Raw genomic sequence first — 6,000 nt, forward strand, 5'->3', positions numbered from 1 at the left:
GGACACCCTGAATGTCGTTCCTGTCAAATACTTGGCGGAAAGAAGCATAGCTGAGCAGGAGGCAAATGTATTATTTTCGAATTATCTATGTAATATCCCTTGTGCTTCAATGAATGCATGAATTTAATTTCTTAAGTTTCACTTAATTCTTTAAATTACGCTCAATAAGGGATAGGTCCTATGACCTTGTCACCAAATTAATGGATAATGTTCGATCTTTGTTCTTGAGGAGCCTATCGATCCATACGATCCAAAAGAGAGACAGGTCCTAGGACCTTGTTGCTAAATTAGTGGATCATGTTCGATCTTGGTTCTTGAGGAGCCTATCGACCCATACGATCCAAAAGAGAGACAGGTCCTAGGACCTTGTCGCTAAATTAATTGATCATGTTCGATCTTGGTTCTTAAGGAGCCAATCGACCCATACAATCCAAAAGCGAGACAGGTCCTAGGTCCTTGTCACCAAATTAATGGATCATGTTCGATCTTGGTTCTTAAGGAGCCTATGGACCCATACGATAAAAAAAAAAAGACAGGTCTTAGGACCTTGTCACCAAACTATTTGATCATGTTCGATCCTGGTGCTTAAGGAACCTACAGACCCACACGATCAACAAGAGAGATAGGTCCTAGGACCTTGTCATCAAATTATGGATCATGTTCGATCTTGGTTCTTGAAGAGCCTATCGACCCATACGATCCAAACAAGAGACTGGTCTGAGGACCTTGTCGCCAATTTATTTGATCATGTTCGATCTTGGTTCTTGAGGAACCTATCGACCTATACGATCAACAAAAAAGACTGGTCCAAGGACCATACGATAAAAAAAGAGACTGGTCTGAAGACCAGTTGCCATCATTGGATCATAAGCGAATCTGGACCTTGGGGGACCAATCGATAATTTTATATAAGACTTGTTATAAGCTCGATTAGCCCATCTAGACCCGGTTGGTCCAACTTAAACACTTCTGTCTACAATCATTATAACGTGTACACGAGAGATTATGTAGAGTCCAAGAATTTTACTTAGCTAGTTAGATAGTGGTAGTAGTGGTAGTTATAGTATGTTTATTACTGTGGATTTAGTTGAACACTCGTAGCAATACTTATAGATTTTATAAGTTTAACCTATAGTTTAAGAATATTAATTATAACATAAGGTTTGATTAATATATCTGATTTTAAAGATGATATTTATTATACTATAAGGTTTAGATAGACTAATAAGGCCATGAAACTTGTCATTGGGATGTTTATTGAGAAATTAAAGTATTTTTGAGGAATAGTTTTATAAGAATAATATTTGAAAACCCCAAAATCTGCCAGTAGCTTTAAAATCGTTATAGGACTCAGTCAAAGCTATTTACTCAATTCAAATTAGGCTGAAAAAGTGCAATTACGTGTATAATATTTCAGCGTATGTCGATATATCGCCACTCGGGAAATACGAAAAACACGTAACTTCGCACGAACGTTTCGATGAGCCTCGGGAATATAAGCCCAGGCGATATATCGCCTACCATGGGCGATATATCGGCTCTAGGGCAATATTTTTGAATGATTTTGAAACCGATCTCAATTCAACCCATAACCTCTTAGCTAGCCTCAGAATCTTTTGATCAAGTCTTAAGCCTTTGCTGAACGAATATTCAAATGTTTTTCAATTAAATAGTCATTATTTTATTCAAGCTAAAAGACGATCTTTTCATTCTTGAACTCTATAAATAGAACCTAGTACCCAGCCATTTCTTTCATTCTTCAAGCTGAGTTCAGAGCCTTCAAGTGGCTAGGTTTATTTTAGAGTGTTAAACACATGGGTTGGGGTTATAAGCTTTATCATCTTAAGCTTATTAAACACTTGGGAAGCAAGGTTAATAGTGTGTTTTTCTATAAAGGTGTAGTTCGATTCTAGTGCATTCAAAGGTATTCCTATTCGTAGTTCATTTCTGTATGTTTCATTAGCTTCTTATAGCTTTTCTCAACTCAAATCCTAACTCGCTGTTTTCAATTCTTGGTTAGGCATCTAAGTTCTTTAAACTTGAGGTTTCTTCTCGGTAAGTATCTTCTCGGTGGTTTAGTTCATTCCTTTTCATCTCTTTTCTTTTAGAAGTACTCACCTTTCTATTATTGGTTTTAGGAGTGTTCCAAAATCTCGTCCTTGTTCTCACATCCCGGTATTGGTAAGGAAAATAGGATAGTTATTATATGCTTATATGATTATGCTATAATATGTTTTTATATGTTATGATATATATATGTTTTGGGGCATATAGTTGCCCCAACACTTTTATGTTCTTGGGGCTTATAGTTGCTTAGCTAGCAAACCTCATTGTATTTTGAGGCTTATAGTTGCTTAGTTAGCAAACCCCAATGTTTACCATGTACATGGGTTAGAATTGTGTTAGATGTTTATGGTATATGTTATATGTTTATAATTTATGTTTATGTTTATGTTTCATGCTTTTAGTAGATTTTCCTTATTGGGCATTAGGCTCATTCCTTTATTTTATATGTGCAGGAAAATAATTATGGTGGCTTGGCGGCTTGGGATTGTGTATTGAGGAAGAATGGATTCGGTGGACTGTGTGAATAATTCGAGGAAGAAGTTGTTTTTAGTCATTTCAATTATGTTTTCTATGTATTTTCCGCACCTAATCTTGTAACGAATTTATTTAAGATTTAAGATATGTTTTATTTTCAAACAATGGGATCCCATATCTTACCCCGAATTTCATCTATTTTAACCTTTGATTTACAATTTTTAATAAAGTTATGACTATTTCGTATGTATGTTTTCTTAAGATTAGTGTCTATGTATAAGTAGTTTTAATGGTCCAAAGTCTAGAATTAGTTGGGTCATTACAGATTACATAGATCGTGACCGACTCTAGCTACACAATCTGCATCTATGTATACATATCATTACTACTGAGTATGAAACCATCACCCGACCACCAATGAGGGACAAGCATTTGCTGCTTGCATCATTGGGTGAAAATTATAGTACTATGTGTCTAAATGCTCGAAGCAAGGCATGGTCAAGTAGAAAGTGAGCAAGGATTTGAAACCCATGATCACTTGAGGGGCATATAGTACATACTGATCGGGGTATACACAAGCAATGAGGACATGACTTTAAGCACTAAGCAAGCTCAAGTTTTTCTAGGACATTTATTCAACATATGTTCTGAAAATGCAAAAAGCAAAAACAAAAAAGGCATTGGTGAGGAGACTCCTAGCCATGTCCCTTATAAGGTGGTCGGCCAATCCATCAACCTATAGGGTGGTCGGCCTATCACCCATGGGGTGGTCAACCTGACCTGTTCTGTTCATGGTACTTGGTGACGCATCATACTACTCACATTACCATGGTTATTAGCATGAAAAACATAAGAGAGTAAGGTTAGTATGCCACGTGAAATATATGTCTTCAGAGTATACTTATACCTGAACTAAGAGGGTTGTGAGTTTATATACTTAGTAAGCATTGGAAACAAAAAATTTCAATCAATACACTGAGTACTCATAACAAAAAAGTATAAAGGCATAAAATGTCATATGTAAAAATTGTCAAGTACAGGGTGCCCCATTAATGGCATGAAAGGAAAGACAAAGTAAAAGACCAAAAGAAGACTAACTAGGGCAAGGAGTATCATATGAAAGACCACCCTGAGCCTCAACAGCCTCACAATCTAGGCACTTCCTAAGCTCCTTCGCTCGCGTCTTCTAGGGAAGGAAATTCAATTTCAGATCTTTGTTGGACTTCAAGATCAAGTAGAAGCAAGAGAAAGATGTCTCTGAATACTCCTCTTGAGCCTTGTCCTGGGAAACCTTGACCTCTTGCTCCTTCTCGACAAGAGCATCCTTCCCTAGTTGGTCCATGTAAGTAATCAGCTTCTCTTTCTCAGCTTCAGACTTTTGGAGTTGATTGGCAAGTTTCCCCTCCATCTAGGTTATCTTGAGAGTCAACTTGATCACTTCCTATTGTTTGAGCTCTATAGTACTACGGAAAGTGTTGATCTCTTCATCCTTCAAAGCAATGTCCACATCCCTAGAGAAAATAACGCGCCTAAGGTCCAACATCTCTTGGCGGACAGCTTCAAGCTCAGAACGAAGGTTGGAATATGTAGAGGTATACTCTACAGACCTATCATGGACATGGGAGACCAATATCAGTGGCTGCAAAAAACATACAGGTGTTAGATAAATGTCACACAAGCTAACGAGACAAGAAGAAAATTGTAAAGGACTTACACTTTGAATATCAAGGAGTGACTTTGTGAGGATGGTGCTCAAGTCCTCATTCTTAATCCCATTAAAAGTCATTGTCGTCTACTCCAAATGGGATGCTCAGTACATGATGTCACCTAGGTTCCGTATGGCAGACTGGTGTGGCTCAAACAAGGGAGCAGGCACAGAACAGGAGGCACCCGTATCAGTGAAAATGGGAGGAAATGGTGTACGTAAGGATGGCTCTACCTCTGTGACAGGACTAGATGCCAAAGGAGTTGGAGGAGGCACCTCGGGAGGAACCTCCATTATCGACTCAGCCTCAACCCTGGCCCTCTTAGCCGCTCGGACAGAAGGACTGGCCTCGGTGGGAGTCAACCTTTGGTTGGTATGGACAAAGCCGAACATGTCCGAAACTACAAAAGAAGATCAAATGTTAGAATGATATCAAGCACAGATGAATCATAAAATAAAGGTGATAAAGTGTCGAACCTTCTGAATGAGATTCGGGCTCGAACATAGTCTCATCAAATTCATCCGAAGCAAGCGATGAGTACGCGACAGATGCACCCACCTCATCACCCTCCTATCCAACTAACACTTGCAAAGAGGGTACCTCCTCGACATGAATAGGTCCCAGGGAGTTTATGGCATTCACGGGCTCGGGATCATCTTCATCCGAAACATCGTCTATAGTAGGAGGAAACAACCCGACCTTCCTAAGGTTCTCTGAAGTAACAAGGGTCTTGACATTCTTCTCCTCAAGGGTCATGGCAATCAACTCCTTGGCCATGACTGTTGTAGCCTGGGTCGGGAGCGGTCAATAAAAAGGCCCAACATGCTTAAACTTGGAGTAGTTGGCCTCTACATCCTTAGTGAAGAAATAGTTCTTGGGATAATTGGCCTCAGCATCCTTAGTGAAGAAATAGTTGTTGGCATATCTAAACGCCTTGCTATTTCTAGAGATCTCTTCCAAGAAGGGGTTGGTACCCTTGCTCGTATAATGGTGGAAGCAGAAATACCCCGAGTTGCGCTGAGAAGGTTTTGTCTTCAGATCGAATAAGTAGTGGATCTCGTGAGGCACTAGTGATAACTCTACAAAATAGAGTTATTTTACCATATTTTATATGCTAATTGTTGCTTAGTTCTTGAGTTTTTAATTAACTTATTAAGTTTTTATGTAATTTTTAATTTATTAGTCTTAGTGTAGTTTTATAGATTTTTATATGTTTTTATAGATATTTTATTATAATATGTTGTAATTTAATTATTTGAAATTTGTATTGTTAAGTTAGAAGTAAAAGTGTAATTCTTGTGAACTTAAATGCTATATTAAATTAAGTTATAATCAATATTTTTAAAATAATTAATATGATTTATTTATATTTGAAAATATTTGATTGTTATTTAATTTATTTTTATCTTGTAGGAATTATATTATAGTTTTGGGAAAAAGGAAGAAAGAAGAGTGGCTTTTGTGAAAAGGAATTAGAAAAATTGGCACAAGGCCATATGCTCCATTCAGCCCCACGGCCCAGGCCCGCCAGGCCCACTGCCTCTTCCATCTCCTCCCAAGGCCGTACGGACTCAGCCTCTTCAAGCAGCTTCAGTCCACAAGCTGCCTCCTTCACGCCTACCGTACGGCCCAAACAGCCCAGCCTCCTGTGCACTTCCTCATTCAGCATATATACACTAATGCCCAAGCCTCTCCTACACGCCCAGCCACGTCACTTGCCACTTCAGCTTGCATTTCCATCAGCCTTCACTCC

Source organism: Humulus lupulus, chromosome 9 (genome assembly GCF_963169125.1).
Source record: "Humulus lupulus chromosome 9, drHumLupu1.1, whole genome shotgun sequence".
In the NCBI taxonomy this organism is placed as follows: Eukaryota; Viridiplantae; Streptophyta; class Magnoliopsida; order Rosales; family Cannabaceae; genus Humulus; species Humulus lupulus.